At 41.3% G+C, this 21,282-nt stretch overlaps 1 long non-coding RNA gene across 1 annotated transcript in view; it reads right to left on the reverse strand.

The window, feature by feature from the left end:
* The window catches only part of LOC133616801 (uncharacterized), an 88,044-nt gene extending 73,735 nt beyond the window's left edge, over positions 1–14,309 (reverse strand). Inside the window, exons 1-2 of the long non-coding RNA XR_009816908.2 lie at positions 14,153–14,309; positions 11,548–11,707 (exon numbers count right to left, since the gene is read on the reverse strand). This is a non-coding gene — a long non-coding RNA (uncharacterized lncRNA). The remainder of the gene's footprint in view (positions 1–11,547; positions 11,708–14,152) is intronic.
* Between the last annotated feature and the right edge of the window lie 6,973 nt (positions 14,310–21,282).

The following is a 21,282-nucleotide window of genomic DNA, read 5'->3' on the forward strand; positions in this document are numbered from 1 at the left end:
ATCTACATCTTACATTACCATCAATACAAGTTATTTCTGAAATAAGAATATATCATTTGTATTTTTCATAATACATTGCCTGTATATTATAGATATCATAGATCATGGTTTACGGTTAAGACCAAGCGTCTTTTTGTGTCGTTTTTACCAGATCCGGGTCCTAAATGGCTGTCGAAGTGTACCAACTGGTCGGAATACCTCCTCAGCCACCTACTTTCCAGGTGATAGGCACGATTTATGATCTACAATAAACTTCCAAGGAGCAGGGAAGATAGTAAAACAGCAGACCACTCGATGACGTAAACATAGGGAGACATAAATAGTTTTTCTGCGTTAGCGCTTATAATAACAATATCACTAATACTTGGTTAGTATTTGAGCCAGGAAATGTAAATGGAGTATTGTTGGTGCTTTTTGGATATTTATTGGATTTTATGGGAAAAATAGAGGAGCTCCTATTGGCTCCGATGTAAGGGGATTTCTATTTACGTTTTTTTACGAGTTTGAATGCATTACAAAAAAAATCCATCCGTCGTCATGTCTTTCATAATTACTGTGAACGAAAAATTCCTCAAAAAAGTGCAGTTCCCCTTTAAGAATCGTTACAAATAAGAATCGAGATTCGATTTTTTTTGACAACCCTAATACATGCCTTGAGTAGGATTGTAACAATTACCAGTATTAATGATAAAGTAAACCGTGATCAGATTCCCGATGATTAGTATTACCATGTCAAATTTAAATTATCGTAAAAGTCTGATTGATTACCGCATTTTGATCAATTCATGGCACGTTAATACCGTTAATTTTCCGGAGAAGCAGCCAGCGCCCTGATTGCTAGGTCACTAGCTTGCACGCTGATTGCTGGCTATCTTAACACGTGTGTAATGTTCATATTGTTGTTACTCAGCCAGCGTTTGTGGGTCTGATGGACCCGTTGCATTTTGTGGCTTTTAATGCCTCACAATCAAACACTTTTATATTAAAATACTGAACAGATGTTTACCTTATCCCAATAAACATCTGTTCAGTATTTTAACATAAAAGTGTTTGGTTGTGAGGCATTAAAAGCCACAAAATGCAACGGGTCCATCAGACCCACAAACGCTGGCTGAGTAACAACAATATGAACGTTGCACGGAAAATTTCTCTGCCAGTTTCTGCATCCCACAGGGATTCTTCTTTTGTGTTTCTGCACCTGCGGTTCCCACACAAGGTTGCAACATTGTTTGTCAACACTGTCTGCTCTCATTTTCTCGCACATTTGACCCTCTGATGTTCTGTGTAGCTACACTCTGTCCTCCTCCTGTCTAGGCCTGCTGTGTGTGTGTGTGTGTGTGTGTGTGTGTGTGTGTGTGTGTGTGTGTGTGTGTGTGTGTGTGTGTGTGTGTGTGTGTGGTACACAGAACATCAATTCCCACACTTCTATTAGACCCGTTGATCTTATATGTAATAGAAATGTGTAGGGGTGGTGTATGGTGTGTGGTCATTGAATATGTATTCTGATATATGTTCTTCACAGAAAAAGAGCCAAAGTCAGTGAGTCTCAATTTGAAAAATTAATTAATTGTATCATTTTTTTTGTAATAAAAAATTAAAACGGGTCCCACAGACCCGAACACCACACAAGGGTTAAATGCGGATATGCATATTAACTGTCATTCATGGTTATGTTTTGAGTTTATTTCGAACATCGATACATCACAATTTCAGGTACAGCAATGTAGCTCCTAAGAATCCAGAACAATATGTATATTATAATAAATAAGTATGAATAATGAATCATATAAATAATACAATATTAATAAAGATAATTTGTAGTTATTTTTTGCCAAGGAAAGTGCATGGTGTTGTTTTTTTTGTTTTGTTTTCTTAATTTATGTTTGGTTAAAAACACATTCAGCAATACAGTGACTATAATGATAACCGGGATACTTTGGGTCGCAGTAATCGTGATAACACTTTCATATCATTACATCCCCAGCGATGAGTACGATGAACGTAATTTCGCCCACTGTATGTTTTTGATTGATTGATTGATTGAAACTTTTATTAGTAGATTGCACAGTACAGTACATATTCCGTACAATTGACCACTAAATGGTAACACCCGAATACATTTTTCAACTTGTTTAAGTTGGGGTCCACGTTAATCAATTCATGGTAAATTCATGTAACATGTGGAGAATGACAATAATAATAATAATAAACCTTGAACCTAATGCACAGCAAAGTGAACTGGACTGTGTTTCCAGTCGGCTTGACAGTAATGGGCTTGTTTTAAACAATCCTAGGCCCCAAACACACATTAAAGACGGTGCCGCCTCTGCCAGTCACTCTGAAAGGTATTTTTTGAGGAACAGGCGCATTAGGTGGAGCTGTTGGGGTTAACCATAAATAATCAATTCGTCTTGTCATGTAAACAAGATTGTGTACAAAATGGGCAAGAAGGTTTCGGTCTTTAGAAGATGTGTTTTTTCTCATGACCGACTCTTCAATCAAACTTGTCTCCACTTAATTGTTGCTCCATTTTTGGTCAAAAAAAGACATTAAAGGGGAACATTATCACCAGACCTATGTAAGCGTCAATATATACCTTGATGTTGCAGAAAAAAGACCATATATTTTTTTAACCGATTTCCGAACTCTAAATGGGTGAATTTTGGCGAATTAAACGCCTTTCTATTATTCGCTCTCGGAGCGATGACGTCACAACGTGACGTCACATCGGGAAGCAATCCGCCATTTTCTCACTTTCGTCGGTGTGTTGTCGGAGGGTGTAACAACACGAACAGGGACGGATTCAAGTTGCACCAGTGGCCCAAAGATGCGAAAGTGGCAAGAAATTGGACGAAATTTGTTCAAAATACGAGGCTGTGGGGAAAGCCGACGAAATGGTCAGTCGTTTGGTCCGCACACTTTACCGACGAAAGCTATGCTACGACAGAGATGGCAAGAATGTGTGGATATCCTGCGACACTCAAAGCAGATGCTGACATCAACTCCAAAACTGGACAGATCAGCTTTCAGGAAAAGAGAGCGGATGAGGGTATGTCTACAGAATATATTAATTGATGAAAACTTTATTCATTACTCGCGGTTTTACGTAAATTATTATACATAAACTGTGTTTACCAGTAATTTAGCTTAAAAACATTTATTTTTTTCAATCATTCGAGTACATTCGGGTAGTCTTGTGTAATGCAGTATTTTGTGTCTATTTAGGTATGGTTAACCTGAGTGCTGAAATCGTGGAAAAATATATGTTCTTAGCGCGCCTGAAATGGGCTGTCTGCACTCTCAAAGTGCATGTTGTTGCCAAATGTATTTCATATGCTGTAAATCTAGTTCATAGTTGTTAGTTTCCTTTAATGCCAGACAAACACATACCAATCGTTGGTTAGAAGGCGATCGCCGAATTCGTCCTCGCTTTCTCCCGTGTCGTTTTCGTCAGTTTCGCTTGCATACGGTTCAAACCGATATGGCTCAATAGCTTCAGTTTCTTCTTCAATTTCGTTTTCGCTACCTGCCTCCACACTACAACCATCCGTTTCAATACATGCGTAATCTGTCGAATCGCTTAAGCCGCTGAAATCCGAGTCTGAATCCGAGCTAATGTCGCTATAGCTTGATGTTCTATCCGCCATGTTTGTTTGTATTGGCATCACTATGTGACGTCACAGGAAAATGGACGGGTGTATATAACGATGGTTAAAATCAGGCACTTTGAAGCTTTTTTTAGGGATATTGCGTGATGGGTAAAATTTTGAAAAAAACTTCGAAAAATAAAATAAGCCACTGGGAACTGATTTTTAATGGTTTTATCCCTTCTGAAATTGTGACAATGTTCCCCTTCAAAAATCTGCATTATGCAGAACAAGGATACACAATTGGCACTGACAGCATGCATCAAGATCTCATGGTTACACGTTTAAAAAAAAATGCTTTTCATTCTATTCTTACTGCAACAAAACCAAAAATCTTACACTATAAGGCCCTTTCTCCACTAAGCCAAGTTGTAAAGGTTATCCAGGGGTAAATCCCACCTAAACTTATCCTTGTCCACACACACACACAATGGTTGCTTAAGACCCCCTCTGCCCCCTCGTCATAGTCACCTCCAGTGTTGCGTTGTGTGCAAGTTCTTACATTTAATCTTATCTGAACAATATCCAGTGTTGTGGTATTTCAATTAACTGGAATCCAGTGTGCTGTGGGGCCCTATTGTAGTGAATCACACCTTAGACTAGACTACTGCAACGCACTTCTTGTCGGGATCCCCAGCAAGAACATCCAGAAGCTGCAATACATACAGAATAGTGCTGCTAGGATAATGACCATATCACACCAATTCTCAAATCCATTCACTGGCTTCCTGTTCCACTCAGGATTGAATACAATGTCTCCCTACTAGCCCACCAGTGCCTCCATGGAAATGCCCCCGTCTACCTCAAATAACTACTCACCCTCCGCTCCGGACAGGCTAACCTCCTCCAACCACCGAGGACAAAGCTACAAACAATGGGAGACCGGGCTTTCTGCTTCGCCGCTCCCAGTCTGTGGAACGCTCTCCCTGACCACCTGAGGGCACCACAGACTGTGGATGCTTTTAAAAAAGGCTTAAAAACCCTTCTTTTTAAAAAACCCTTTTTTTAAATATATGCATACTAGTTCTAGCTATTAGGCTGTTCTAGTTTTTATTTTTATTTATTTTTATTATCTTTTTATATATATATATATATATATATATTTTTTTTTTTAATACACTGTAGTACCTTGAGGTTGTTTACTCAATGTAAAGTGCTTTTTTTTTTTTACAAAAAAAAAAAATCTGAGACATCATAAATTAATAAAATCTTTAAAAAACACGTGAAAGTAAACAATGTGATAAATAACATTTGACATCAGTCAATCTAGGGATCTAGATATCTGGTTAGGACACTCCTCACTCTTTTGCCTTCACCTTCATTGTCCATTCGTTTTTGGTGACTTTATATACTCTGGACCGAGACGTTGAGTCCGCGACATACATGGTGGACAATATCTAATAAATAAGTCTGCTTTGCCAGTCCAAATGCATTCGCTGTTTTCCGTTGTCTTCCCTCGTCCACGGGAGCCTGCATTCTCATTGTCTACCCTTCGACAAATGCACAAAGTTTTTCACTAAGTAGAATCACAGCTGACCTGGACATTAGAAAGTTCTCTTGCCGTTCTGCTGGCACAACACACTCGTTGACAAACATATCCGACCAGGCTGCCGTTTTTCCAGGCCTTATCCAAAACCGTCGCTCAACTGCTATGTTGCCGTCTGAGATGTGTTGTATCCCAAATAGCTGCAATTGCACGTTTCCTTTTTTAAAGGTATTTGTGTGTGTCTGTTATGAAGCTGGCTTCTTTCTGAATTCACTTCCTGTGTGGGGCGCGGTCTTTCTGGTGTCACTTCCTCTGAACTCAGTTTGTAAACAATCAATGAGTCCATATAAAGCTAAGAGCGGGAGATTCAAGAAATAGACTGCGCACTTACCTGTGTAAAAAATTATCCATTGAGGGGAACCTTAAACGATGAATTTGTGTGGTCGAAACTAGGGGTGTGGGAAAAAATAGATTTGAATTCGAATCACGATTCTCACGTTGTGCAATTCAGAATCGATTCTCATTTTGTCTCCCTATGTCTAGCGTTAAAAGATTATAGTTGGTGCAAAATGCGACTGCTAGACTTTTGACAAGAACAAGAAAGTTTGATCATATTAGGCCTATACTGGCTCACCTGCACTGGCTTCCTGTGCACTTAATATGCGACTTTAAGGTTTTACTACTTACGTATAAAATACTACACGGTCTATCTCCGTCCTATCTTGTCGATTGTATTGTGCCATATGTCCCGGCAACAAATCTGCGTTCAAAGAACTCCGGCTTATTAGTGATTCCCAGAGCCCAAAAAAAGTCTGCAGGCTATAGAGCGTTTTCTATTCGGGCTCCAGTACTATGGAATGCCCTCCCGGTAACAATTAGAGATGCTACCTCAGTAGAAGCAGTTAAGTCCCATCTTAAAACTCATTTGTATACTCTGGCCTTTAAATAGACCCCCCTTTTAGACCAGTTGATCTGCCGTTTCTTTTCTTTTCTCCTCTGCTCCCCTCTCCCTAATGGGGGGGGGGCCACAGGTCCGGTGGCCATGGATGAAGTGCTGGCTGTCCAGAGTCAGGACCCGGAGTGGACCGTTTGCCTGTGCATCGGTTGGGAACATCTCTGCGCTGCTGACCCGTCTCCGCTCGGGATGGTGTCCTGCTGGCCCCACTATGGACTGGACTCTTACGATTATGTTGGATCGACTATGGACTAGACTCTCACAATATTATGTCAGACCCACTCGACATCCATTGCATTCGGTCTCCCCTAGAGGGGGGGGTTACCCACATATGCGGTCCTCTCCAAGGTTTCTCATAGTCATTCACATCGACGTCCCACTGGGGTGAGTTTTTCCTTGCCCTTATGTGGGCTCTGTACCGAGGATGTCGTCGTGGCTTGTGCAGCCCTTTGAGACACTTGTGATTTAGGGCTATATAAATAAACATTGATTGATTGATTGATTTTTAAAAAATCGATTTTTTAATTTTTTAATTTATTTATTTATTTTTTTTTAATTAATGAATCCAACAAAACAATACACAGCAATACCATAACAATGCAATCCAATTCCAAAACCAAACCCGACCCAGCAACACTCAGAACTGCGATAAACAGAGCAATTGAGACAAACACGACACAGAACAAACCAAAAGTAGTGAAACAAAAATGAATATTATCAACAACAGTATCAATATTAGTTACAATTTCAACATAGCATTGATTAAAAACCCCTCATTGACATTATCATTAGACATTTGTAAAAAAAGAAAAAAAAAGAACAATAGTGTCACAGTGGCTTACACTTGCATCGCATCTCATAAGCTTGACAACACACTGTGTCCAATATTTTCACAAAGATGAAATAAGTCATATTTTTGGTTCATTTAATAGTTAAAACATCCATCCATCCATCCATTTTCTACCGCTTATTCCCTTTGGGGTCGCGAGGGGCGCTGGAGCCTATCTCAGCTACAATCAGGCGGAAGGCGGGGTACACCCTGGACAAGTCGCCACCTCATCGCAGGGCCAACACAGATAGACAGACAACATTCACACTCACATTCACACACTAGGGCCAATTTAGTGTTGCCAATCAACCTATCCCCAGGTGCATGTCTTTGGAGGTGGGAGGAAGCCGGAGTACCCGGAGGGAACCCACGCAGTCACGGGGAGAACATGCAAACTCCACACAGAAAGATCCCGAGGCCGGGATTGAACCCAAGACTACTCAGGACCTTTGTATTGTGAGGCAGATGCACTAACCCCTCTGCCACCGTGCTGCCCTAGTTAAAACAAATTTACATTATTGCAATCAGTTGATAAAACATTGTCCTTTACAATTATAAAAGCCTTTTACAAAAATCTACTACTCTGCTTGCATGTCATCAGACTGGGGTAGATCCTGCTTAAATCCTATGTACTGAATGAATAGAGAATAATTTGGAATAGGGTAAAATATCGTTTTTGAATCGAGAATCGCGTTGAATCGAAAAAAAATAGATTTTGAATCGAATCGTGACCCAAGAATCGATATTGAAACGGGACTTAGGCTAAATAATTATTTGTTTAAGGGGTTATCCGGCTTAGTGTAGACATAGCCTAAAATATCATACTTTTTCTGTCGGCGTAAGGTGATCATTTATTTAACTCGTTTTGTATGAACTATTGTGCTGTACCTTTACAGCCAATGAACTTGACCTCGTATGTTAATATTGTGAACAAAAGGACGATTGAATTATGAGAGAACACAGGCCAATGTGATTGAAAAAAAAAAAATCTGTCAGGGAACAAAGCCTTATCAGTGGAGTGGCAAAGTGACAGAATATTTTTTTTCTGCTTCCTTGAGCACTAAATCCAACACAAATAAGGCCGCCTAATACTGTTGTGTTATCACTTAGGGTTCCATTACAAGTAAATGGCTTTTCTTGCTATTGTTTCAATCATGGGCTGTTATTGAAGTGTCAAACCTATTGCAGCTCTATTTCCCGACCGGTGATGATGTTTCACCTCCTGGCGTATATCTCGCCTTTGGAAAGTCACGCTAACTTATCAAACCTAGTCATACCAGACCACGTTTTCTTTGCTTTTAAGAGGAATATCGTGTCGAAGAATGAATTGTATCATGGTTTTAGGCTCTTTTTCCCCAAGATGGCCCTGCTATAGTGGCTGCTGGTGGCAGGAGCTCTGTGCTCTTGTGTCATCCTTTTGTGTTCCTGATGTTTGTTTTTATGTGGGTTTTTTTTGCCTTTTGGTTCTGGAGCCTTTGGGACTGTGTGACAAGGGGTGGCACTTTCGTGACTTCAGCGGTGCGTTTTTGTGAACTTCTGGATCTGCCTCCCGGGAGCCTTTTGGCCATGGAGACCAGCTGCTGGGTCTCTGCCACACCAGAGTCCGTTTGGAGAGACCGTAGGAGATGCGGATGAAGAGAAAGGGCTCCGGAGCTGGTGCTGAGCGCCGGGACGGACAAGCTTCACATTGTCTTGGCTGAATGAGTAGGTATCGGACACCTCGGTCTCCCTGGACGTATCCCCGCTCATTCATCCGGACTGGACACTGGCCGAGAGTTAGTGGGCGGTCGAGGGTGGAGTCGGCTCTCGCTTGGTTGCTTTGTTGGGTCTGCTGCTGTCTCTGGCCACAGTGTATATGCTTTTTTGTTGTTTACTTTTGTGGCTGGTTGCATTAGCTCTGCTCTTTTAAAGGCCTACTGAAACCCACTACTACCGACCACGCAGTCTGATAGTTTATATATCAATGATGAAATCTTAACGTTGCAACACATGCCAATACGGCCGGGTTATCTTACCAAAGTGCAATTTTAAATTCCGCGCGAAATATCCTGCTGAAAACGTCTCGGTATGATGACGTCTGCGCGTGACCTCACGGATTGTAGAGGACATTTTGGGACAGCATGGTGGCCAGCTATTAAGTCGTCTGTTTTCATCGCAAAATTCCACAGTATTCTGGACATCTGTGTTGGTGAATCTTTTGCAATTTTTATCTATGAACAATGGAGACAGCAAAGAAGAAAGCTGTAGGTGGGAAGCGGTGTATTACGGGCGGCTGCAGCAACACAAACACAGCCGGTGTTTCATTGTTTACATTCCCGAAAGATGACAGTCAATCTTTACCATTGGCCTGTGGAGAACTGGAACAACAGAGACTCTTACCAGGAGGACTTTGAGTTGGATACGCAGACGCGGTACCGTGAGTACGCATGCAGCTGTGGCTTCCAAACATTTGATCGCTTGCCCGTACGTGCGTGCCGCTATGTGCATGTCACGTACGTAACTTTGGGGACTTTGGGGAAATATATGTGCTGTATGAACTTTGGGGAGGTGAACGGTACTTTGGGCTGTGGGATTGAGTGTGTTGTGCAGGTGTTTGAGTTGTATTGGCGGGTTATATTGACGGGAGGGGGGAGGTGTTTGTTATGCGGGATTAATTTGTGGCATATTAAATATAAGCCTGGTTGTGTTGTGGCTAATAGAGTATATATATATAAGTCTTGTGTTTATTTACTGTTTTAGTCATTCACAGTTGAATATCAGGTCCCACCCGCCTCTCACAGCATCTTCCCTATCTGAATCGCTCCCACTGCCCTCTAGTCCTTCACTCTCACTTTCCTCATCCACAAATCTTTCATCCTCGCTCAAATTAATGGGGAAATCGTCGCTTTCTCGGTCCGAATTGCTCTCGCTGCTGGTGGCCATGATTGTAAACAATGTGCAGATGTGAGGAGCTCCACAACCTGTGACGTCACGCGCATATCGTCTGCTACTTCCGGTACAGGCAAGGCTTTTTTATCAGCGACCAATAGTTGCGAACTTTATCGTCAGTGTTCTCTACTAAATCCTTTCAGCAAAAATATGGCAATATAGCGAAATGATCAAGTATGACACATAGAATGGACCTGCTATCCCCGTTTAAATAAGAAAATCGCATTTCAGTAGGCCTTTAATGTCTTTATGTTATGTGTGTTCTTTGATGTTTACCTCTTACACACATGTTTATGTGTGCTATGGCTATGAGGTTTTCTTTTCCTTGGCATCAGTTGAACCCCCTCTCCAGGGAGCCAGGCTTGGACTGATTTTTATTTATTTATTTATTTTTTTAAACCCCCCCAGCTTTTATCTGTTTCTCACCTTTTTGTAAGGGGCGCCGGAAGTTGGCAGACCCGTTAGCGATCCTGTTCGGTCTCCCTGTAATGTTTTCTCTGCTCTTGAATGGGATTGTGGTGAAAATCTTAATTTCCCCATCGGGGATTATTAAAGTATTTCTGATTCCGATTCTGATTTTAGTGAGTGAGATAGTGAAAATGACCAAAAATGTTGGTAACAAGTAGGGATGTCCGATAATACCGGACTGCTGATATTATCGGCCGATAAATGCTTTAATAAAATGTAATATCGGAAATTATCGATATCGGTTTCAAAATTATCGGTATCGGTTTCAAAAAGGAAAATTTATGACTTTTTAAAACGCCGCTGTGTACACGGACGTAGGGAGAAGTACAGAGCGGCAATAAACCTTAAAGGCACTGACTTTGCGTGCCGGCCCAATCACATAATACCTACGGCTTTTGACACACACAAGTGAATGCAATGCATACCTGGTCAACAGCCATACAGGTCACACTGAAGGTGGCCGTATAAACAACTTTAACACTGTTACAAATATGCGCCACACTGTGAACCCACACCAAACAAGAATGACAAACACATTTCGGGAGAACATCCGCACCGTAACACAACATAAACACAACAGAACAAATACCCAGAATCCCTTGCAGCACTAACTCTTCCGGGACGCTACAATATACACCCCCCGCTACCCCCTAACCCCCCCACCTCAACCCCACCCCCCCAACCCCGCCCACCTCAACCTCCTCATGCTCTCTCAGGCATTGAGAGCATGTCCCAAATTCCAAGCTGCTGTTTTGACGCATGTTAAAAAAAATAATGCACTTTGTGACTTCAATAATAAATATGGCAGTGCCATGTTGGCATTTTTTTCCATAACTTGAGTGGATTTATTTTGGAAAACCTTGTTACATTGTTTAATGCATCCAGCGGTGCATCACAACAAAATTAGGCATAATAATGTGCTAATTCCACGACTGTATATATCGGTTGATATCGGAATCGGTAATTAAGAGTTGGACAATATCGGAATATTGGATATCAGCAAAAAAGCCATTATCGGACATCTCTAGTAACAAGTGTTTCCCGCCCCCAAACTAGGCAATACAGACGGCAAACTTAATGTCAGTGTTATTTGGCAATCAGGGTAACAGAGGTTACTGCCGCTATTCATTATCGTGGTACTGTGCAACCTATGGAATTAAATACAAGCCACGTAGCACAGCTGATTAACCTTTTCTTTATACTGATTCAAAACGCTCCAATAAGGTGAGATTACCTTTACCGTGGGGTAGGTGGGTTAGGGTCAGCAAATCAAACGCTCCTTTGCCTAGCAGTCCTGACGGTCACATGAAGCCTCATGAGACATCGAACCACTCGAGCCAATTGGTTGGAGAAATCCTCGAAGCTTCAACGCATGCTTCGGCACAAGACACCACCTGCTGGTCAAATGTATAATTACAAACAGCTGCATCTTAACCACATTATTGAATTGTCGCATCGGTTATGGCTCTTGGAAATGACAATAATGAATCACAATAAATGTTAGACCGAATGGTTTTGTTTGTTAAATTAACAAAGCACTTGTAATGCATACAATAAATACTCAGTTATGTACAACACATATGTTCAAGCTAAGTTGTCTATTGTTTTTCGTTTTTGATGGATGGATGGATGGATGGATGGATGGATGGATGATAAAATTTGTTTTACTGTATTTGGCCACCCATCCAAATGATCAGAATCAGGTGTGTCCTAATCACTTGGCCACAGGTGTATAAAATCAAGCACTTTGGCATGGAAACTGTTTCTAGAAACATTTGTGAAAGAATGGGCGGCTCTCAGGAGCTCAGTGATTTCCAGCGTTGAACTGTCATAGGATGCCACCTGTGCAACAAATCCGGTCATGAAATTCCCTCGCTTCTAAATATTCCAAAGTTAACGATCGGCTTTATTATAAGAAAATGGTAGAGTTTGGGAACAACAGCAACTCAGCCACGAAGCGGTAGGCCACGTAAACTGACAGAGAGGGGTCAGTGGATGCTGAAGCCCATAGTCAGTCAGTTGCTACAGAGCTCCAAACCTTCCAATTAGCCCACGTACAGTACGCAGAGAGCTTCATTGAATGGGTTACCATGGCCGACAGCTGCATCTAAGCCATACATAACCAAGTCCAATGCAAAGCGTGGGATGCAGTGGTGTAAAGCACGTCGCCAGTGGACTCTAGAGCAGTGGAGACGCCTTCTCTGGACTGATGAATCATGCTTTTCCATCTGGCAATCTGATGGACGAGTTTGGGTTTGGAGGTTGCCAGGAGAACGCTACATTTCGGACTGCAGTGTGACATTTGGTGGAGGAGGAATTATGGTGTGGGGTTGTTTTTCAGGAGTTGGGCTTGGACCCTTAGTTCCAGTGAAATGAACTTTGAATGCTCCAGGATACCAAAACATTTTGGACAATTCCATGGGATGGCACTTCAAGTTCATATGTGAGTAAAGGCAGGTGGTAATCAAATACTTTTGGCAATATAGTGTATCTTTTTAAGCACTTTTCATTTTTGGTGATGCACATCCATCTTCTTCTTCACCTTCTACCTGACCGTTTCTTTATTTCAGCCTGTCTGCGGTTTCTGGAGCTCACACCATTCTCACAATTTCAATCCGCTGTCGTTCGCTCGAAACACGAGAAACAAGCACTTCCTGTGATTGGCCAGAGAGCTCAGGCACATGGTTACTGTTAGAGTGTCCGCCTTGAGATCGGTAGGTCGTGAGTTCAAACCCCGGCCGAGTCATACCAAAGACTATAAAAATGGGACTCATCACCTCCCTGCTTGGCACTCAGCATGAAGGGTTGGAATTGGGGGTTAAATCACCAAAAATAATTCCCGGGCGTGGCCAACGCTGCTGCTCACTGCTCCCCTCACCTCCCAGGGGGTGATCAAGGGTGATGGGTCAAATGCAGAGAATAATTTCGTCACACCTAGTGTGTGTGTGACAATCAATGGTACTTTAACTTTAATTTCATTATGATATGCGTATTTACAAGGGGGCGTGGCCTGTGGTCAATTTTCATTTTGACTGCGATGTCCTTCGATTAGTCCGTGCGCAGCCTTTAATACAGGGGTGTCAAACTAATTTAAGATGGGGGGGGGCCACATGGAGAAAAATCTACTCCCAAGTGGGCCGGACTGGTAAAATCAAGACAACATCAAATGGTTTTCTTCGTTTAAAAATAGAACAAGCTTTTTTTTTTTACACTTACATGTTGCACTTACATGTTAGTTATTAGTATTCTATCTATCTTTATTTGTTGTTATTTTGACTTTCTGATTAAATTATGTGATAATGTTCATCAGTCAACTCATTGGTGTTAATTTTCAATCTATCAAAATAAAAAAATATCAAAATCAAATTGGCCCTGCGATGAGGTGGCGACTTGTCCAGGGTGTACCCCGCCTTCCGCCCGATTGTAGCTGAGATAGGCTCCAGCGCCCCCCGCGACCCCAAAGGGAATAAGCGGTAGAAAATTGATGGATGGAAATTACAGTATGTTATTTATGTACAGTAGTTTGATAATTTTCCTCGACTGGTGCACTAACATGTGGTTTATTTTGTACATATGCATGTACAAAATCATATAATCAATAGCATCATCTACAGAGATACAAAAAATTGCTATTGCGACATCCAGTGGACACATTTAGAACAGCAGTCTCTTTCATTAAAAAAATTCAGGTTGATTTTTATACTTAGCAAACTCATCCCGAGGGCCGGATAACACCTGTTCGCGGGCCTGATCCGGCCCCCGGGCCGTACGTTTGACACCCCTGTTTTAATACATCTCATTTTTTTCTTGCCTATCTACTTTTCTGGACTCGAACATACGTGTCAGGAACGCTCTTCTTAGTGGAGGTCGGGACTTCAAAAGACAGCAGTCAGCTTGCAGGTTTCGCAGTGTTTTAGTGTCCAAAAGTACAACATCCAAGGTAGAGTGCGACAGGGATATGCACAAAACAAGCACGGGGAGACTGTGCATGGGGGAAAAAAATAGCTAAAGAAAGTTAAACAACAAAGCAAAACAAGAATTCAGAAAGGCAAACACCCACAATGAAATTTGACTGGCTTAAATACTGCCCAGGTGATGATTAGGAACAGGTGACAAACGTAATCACTCCCAGGTGATGACGACAGCGTTAGCCGGTGCATGGACAATACAACCAGAACAGGAAGTGGAAACAAAATAAGAGCACGAGAAAGGAAGTGAAGCAAAAACTAAACAAAGAATGGTCTGGCCTAAGGGGTCGTAGCAATAGGGAAATGCAGGCAACTTTTAATGCATGAGGCCCCAGATGTCACAAACTATACCTAAATCAACATTTAAAAAAATTAGTAGACATAAATGATCAGTTTTTCTCCCTTCCAACGTATTGGTACCAACTTGAAAAAAATAATATTGCAACTGGAGATGTCCGATAATGGCCTTTTTGCCGATATCCGACATTCCGATATTGTCCAACTCTTAAATACCGATTCCGATATCAATCGTCGTGGAATTAATTTTGTTGTGATGCCCCGCTGGATGCATTAAACAATGTAACAAGGTTTTCCAAAATAAATCAACTCAAGTTATGGGAAAAAAAATGCCAACATGGCACTGCCATATTTATTATTGAAGTCACAAAGTGCATTATTTTTTTTTATCATGCCTCAAAACAGCAGCTTGGAATTTGGGACATTCTCTCCCTGAGAGAGCATGAGGAGGTTGAGGTGGGCGGGGTTGGGTGGGGTGTATATTGTGGCGTCCCGGAAGAGTTAGTGCTGCAAGGGGTTCTGGGTATTTGTTCTGTTGTGTTTATGTTGTGTTACGGTGCGAATGTTCTACCGAAATGTGTTTGTCATTCTTGTTTGGTGTGGGTTCACAGTGTGGCGCATATTTGTAACAGTGTCAAAGTTGTTTATACGGCCACCCTCAATGTGACCTGTATGGCTGTTGACCAAGTATGCATTGCATTCACTTGTTTGTGTGAAAAGCCGTAGATATTACGTGGTTAGGTCAGCACGGAAATGCAGTGCCTTTAAGGCAATATTGCTGTCTGGGTGGAAATCGGGAGAAATTCGGGAGAATGGTTGACCCCCGGGAGATTATCGGGAGAGGCACTGATCCCTCATCATTGCGCTCTGCTTGTCGTACCTCGGGACACGCCCACGGCCGCGCACTTCCAGGGACGCGCCCCACGCGTCTCCGCCTTGCAGCAGCCGCCAGCTGCAACCATTCACCGGGAAACAGCGCACCTGCCTGTAATGATTGAGCTGCCTTCTTAAGCCTGCACAAGCTGCCATGCCGCGCCGGAATATAGTCTTCTATTGGTTCGGATATGTATGCTCGCGCTTTCTCTCCGTGTTCACCCCGTGTTTCGTTGTTCTTCCTTGTCCTTCCAGCGTCTGCCTTTGTTCCTGTGTTGGCGAGCTGTGCGTCTCCTCACCTTTTTGTCCCCTTGGTTCCCGGACTGCCCTTTTGGATTCTCGACCTTCCGCTTGGAAACGGATCTTGTCTCTTCTCTCCTACGGCCTGCCGTGTTCCTTCGCTCTCGACAACATTTGGTAACACACACCTCAGCTAATCACACACATAGCAACACACCACCTACACTTTGGATCTAGTTCACACTCTATTTCCTTAGTTTATTTTATATATTATTTGATTATTATACATATATATATATATATATATATATATTAGAAATGTCCGATAATATCGGCAGGGGTGTAATATTGTAAATTATCGGTATCGTTTTTTTATTATCGGTATCGGTTTTTTTTTGTTTGTTTTTTAATAAATCAACATAAATAACACAAGATACACTTACAATAAGTGCACCAACCCCCCAAAAAACCCTCCCCCATTTACACTCATTCACACAAAAGGGTTGTTTCTTTCTGTTATTAATATTCTGGTTCCTACATTATATATCAATATATATCAATACAGTCTGCAGGGATACAGTCCGTAAGCACACATGATTGTGCGTGCTGCTGGTCCACTAACCTTTAACAGTTAATTTTTACTCATTTTCATTAATTACTAGTTTCTATGTACCGTATTTTTCGGAGTATAAGTCGCACCAGAGTATAAGTCGCACCTGCCGAAAATGCATAATAAAGAAGGAAAAAAACATATATAAATCGCACTGGAGCCCGGCCAAACTATGAAAAAAACTGCGACTTATAGTCCGAAAAATACGGTAACTGTTTTTATATTGTATTCAAGAAAATGTTTTTAATTAATTTATCTTATTTTATTTTTATTTTATTTTTTTAAAAAGGACCTTATCTTCACCATACCTGGTTATTCAATTTAGGCATAATGTGTTAATTCCACGACTGTATATATTGGTATCGGTTGATATCGGTACCGGTTGATATCGGTATCGGTAAGTAAGGGTTTGGTCAATATCGGAATATAAAAAGCCATTATCGGACATCCCTAATATATATATGTATATATACCGTATTTTTCGGACTATAAGTCGCAGTTTTTTTCATAGTTTGGCCGGGCTCCAGTGCGACTTATATATGTTTTTTTCCTACTTTATTATGCATTTTCGGCAGGTGCGACTTATACTCCGAAAAATACGGTATATGTGGTGAATATATATAATAAATCTATAGAGCTATCACTCCCCCTGGTGTCTGAGCCGTCATCTCCTCTCTGTAACCATAACCAGGGGTGCCAAAAAGGGGGGGTAAAGGAGACGGATTCTAGGGGCCCATGATGGAGGGGGGCCCAGAGAGGCCCCTAATGATGATGAAATTATAATACAGAAAAAATAATGACACTGTGTTGGGGGCCCTGTAAAGATTATTTTCATGGGGCCCAAAATCCCTAGCGGCGCCCCTGACCATAACACCCAACTCTACCTGCTATCTGATACAAACGATACTGGAGTTGTAATCCACGTATCTCGTCTCTCAGTGTTGGGCTTACATCGATATTAACGGGGACGGCGTGGCGCTGGTTAAGGAGAGTAGCCGTGTCAGCAACCTGAGGGTCCCTGGTTCAATCCCCACCTTCTACCAACCTCGTCACATCCCATGTCCTTGAGCAAGACACTTCACCCTTGCTCCTGATGGGTCCTGATTAGGGCCTTTCATGGCAGCTCCCGCCATCAGTGTGTGAATGTGTGTGTGAATGGGTGAATGTGGAAATAGTGCCAAAGCACTTTGAGTACCTTGAAGGTAGAAAAGCGCTATACAAGTATAAACCATTTATTAGCTTTCTACCCAACCATCACACATAAGCTGTTTTTTATCAGTTCCCAACATGTTATGCAATGTGGAGGTGGGCTGATCCTCTACCCCATCTATGAACTACTGTGCTACAGCTAATTCCTGGGCATTAGATAGCACCCGTTCACAGCTCGCATTGTCTGAACCCCGCCACTGAAAGTTGGGATGCCAGCTTTAGGCATGTCAAACCTCATGGGCACTAGGATTGGGTTTCCCCCAGACCCCTTGTTAAAGGATTAGCTTTCACTCTGATCACTGAGTACGCAAAACCTTTTTTTTTTATACTCAGACTGCATTGTAGCATTCCTTTGTTCTTCCCTGCCTGGTGAAATGTATCCAAATGTCTGGTAAAAGTCTTACTTCGCACCAGGTTCCTTTTACGGTTGCTTCTTCTTCTCTTCTGCACCTCCCACATTCCGGTCTTCTCTCTCCATCACTTCTTCGTCTCTTCTTCAGTCATGTGTTGATTAGCCTCTGCAATGTTTTTTTTTTTTTTTCCGTCCTTTTTTTTTCTGCAGAAGGAAGAGGGATTACGCTAAGCCCTAGACCAGCCTTATCTTGCCTGTAGCAGCTCCATGCACCAGAGGAAAGACAGGCTGGAAGAGAGCATTGCTACATGCTAAGCTCGGGCAGTGTAGAAAACGGTATCGGCGGTGAAGAGTACCTCCATTTGATTAATGTCGAGGTCCAATGTGTTCACAGGACAACAAAATACTACTAATATAGTGGACAGTACTCAAATTCAATTTACCTGTGATTCACTTCACCTGTGACATCACTTTGTTTACTACTTCTACCAGCAGCTCTAGTCCAGTGTGAGATACAGTCTGGTGTGCCTTTGGAGATTACCTAATTTCCAGTGACCTGCGGTGAGGTTCATGACTGGTGAGGCACTGACTTCATCACAGTCAGATTTACAAACATATGAACCCTAAAGAGTATCTTATTCACCATTTGATTGGCAGCAGTTAACGGGTTATGTTTAAAAGCTCATACCAGCATTCTTCCCTGCTTGGCACTCAGCATCAAGGGTTGGAATTGGGGGTTAAATCACCAACTAATATTCCCGGGCGCGGCGCCGCTGCTGCCCACTGCTCCCCTCACCTCCCAGGGGGTGATCAAGGGGATGGGTCAAATGCAGAGGACAAATTTCACCACACCTAGTGTGTGTGTGACAATCATTGGTACTTTAACTTAACTTTAACTTTACACATACAAACTGTAGCACACAAAAAAGCACATTTAATTAAAAAAAAAACGTTATTATGGTCTTACCTTTACTTATAAGTGCGGGAACAGTGGTGTTCGTGTTGGAGGAGTTGTGAATGAATGAAATATGAAATCCGTGCTGCACTCTGCAGGTGTACCTAATGTTGTGTCCCTGCAGTCGTTCACGGCTCCTCCGGCGCGAGCAATGTTGTTTTTGCACTTGTTGGCTTCTTGTTAAGTGACTTTTTTTGGGTGGATTCGGTCTTGCACGTGGAGGGTTTCGGTGTGGGCTTTGGTTGGTGTGGCGCGCCCGTCGGGGGGTGCAGTCTGCGGCGGAGGTGCAATAACCGGCACCAGGAGGCGGGATTGAGCCTCACACAGTGCGTCTTCGCAGCAGTTTTATGATTGCTCAGCACAAGAAATACGTTACACACATACAGTTGTTGACAAAATACACTGTACATTATATACCTCAGCTAACTAAACTATGGAAATGTATAATATAATTCATATAGCAATACGGTCTCACTGCACAGCAGGCCAGCAGTTAGCCGAGTCATTGCGCAATCCATGTTGAGGCACTGAGTGACGTGCCTCAACTGGCTGCTGTTGTCCGCACCGTCTCTTCTCAGTATTTGAACGGCAAATGTGAAAATTCAGCGATTTTGAATAAAAATAATCTAAAACTGGTGAAGTTAAATGGAAAATAACTTTATAGTATAATCACTGGATACATATAACAATTTAATTTTTTTTTTTTCTTTTTACTTTTTTTTTCTTTCCATGATGGCAGGTGAGGCCCCCCCTCGTCACTGCTAATTTCACCTATTTGGGCTAAAAATATTTTTTGCAACCGAGTAATTATAGTCTGCAAATTATGTGTTGTTGTTGTTGAGTGTCGGTGCTGTCTAGAGCTCGGCAGACTAACCGTGTAATACTCTTCCATATCAGTAGGTGGCAGCCGGTAGCTACCGTATTTTTCGGAGTATAAGTCGCACCGGAGTATAAGGCGCACCTGCCGAAAATGCACAATAAAGAAGGAAAAAAAACATATATAAGTCGCACTGGAGTATAAGTCGCATTTTTCGGGGAAATTTATTTGACAAAACCCATCACCAGGAATAGATATTTATTTTCTTTCTTTCTTTCTTTAGTTTATTTGGAACATGAACACACTTACAGTATAATACATCACACAATTTCATATCATTTCATTTTACATCATGCCCGAAAAGGAGTAGGAAGAAGCAAAGCTTATTTAATCCTACCCCTTTCCCACTTCAGAGCGTTTACAAATATATAGAATAATTTACTGACCTTTTTATACAATAAAATAACATCTATGAATTAGTATACACAACAGTTTTGTAATATTTAATTAATTAATTCAGTCATTATTAACATACTGAGATGAAGAATATCTTATTTCCAATAAGGTTGGAAATATTTTTCATAAATCTTCTTTGTACTTTGTAAGCACTATTATTTTGAACAACCTGGATCATATGAGTACAATTTTTATCTTCTTTACTTAATCCATTCTATAATTTAATTCCACATACTGATTTGCTAAAAGTTCTAAGTGTTGTACGTGCATATACATGTTTTAAATTATTTTTTCCTCTAAGGTTATATTTCTCCTCTTTAGTTGAGAAGAATTGTTGTACATTCTTTGGTAGCAGGTTATAGTTTGCTTTGTACATCATTTTAGCTGTTTGCAATTTTACCAAATCACCGAACTTTAATATTTTTGACTCAATAAATAAAGGGTTTGTATGTTCTCTATATCCAACATTATGTATTATTCTAACTGATCTTTTTTGTAACACGGTTAGCGAATGTAGCGCACCTTTGTAGTTATTTCCCCATATTTCTGCACAATAACTCAGATATGGTAACACTAGCGAGCAGTAGAGAATATGAAGTGATTTTTGGCCCAGGGCGTATTTTGCTTTATTCCTTATTGAAATGTTTTTTGCCACTTTATGTTGTATGTTTTGTATATGAGATTTCCAGTTCATTTGATCATCTATTAATACTCCCAAAAATCTGGTTTCTTTTACCCTTTCTATGTCTACTCCGTCTATTTGTATTCGTGTATGATGCTCTTTTCTACTGTTACCAAATAGCATTATTTTAGTTTTACTGAGATTCAAGGCAATTTAAAATAAATAAAGAATAGTGAACAACAGGCTGAATAAGTGTACGTTATATGAGGCATAAATAACCAACTGAGAACGTGCCTGGTATGTTAACGTAACATATTATGGTAAGAGTCATTCAAATAACTATAACATATAGAACATGCTACACCTTTTTACCAAACAATTTGTCACTCCTAATCGCTATATCCGATGAAATTGTATACATCTAGTCTCTTACGTGAATGAGCTAAATAATATTGTGTGATATTTTACGGTAATGTGTTAATAATTTCACACATAAGTCGACCCTGAGTATAAGAAAAAAACTGTGACTTATAGTCCGAAAAATACGGTAATTGCTTTGTAAATATCGGA

This window comes from Nerophis lumbriciformis, linkage group LG14, assembly GCF_033978685.3.
Source record: "Nerophis lumbriciformis linkage group LG14, RoL_Nlum_v2.1, whole genome shotgun sequence".
Lineage (NCBI taxonomy): Eukaryota > Metazoa > Chordata > Actinopteri > Syngnathiformes > Syngnathidae > Nerophis > Nerophis lumbriciformis.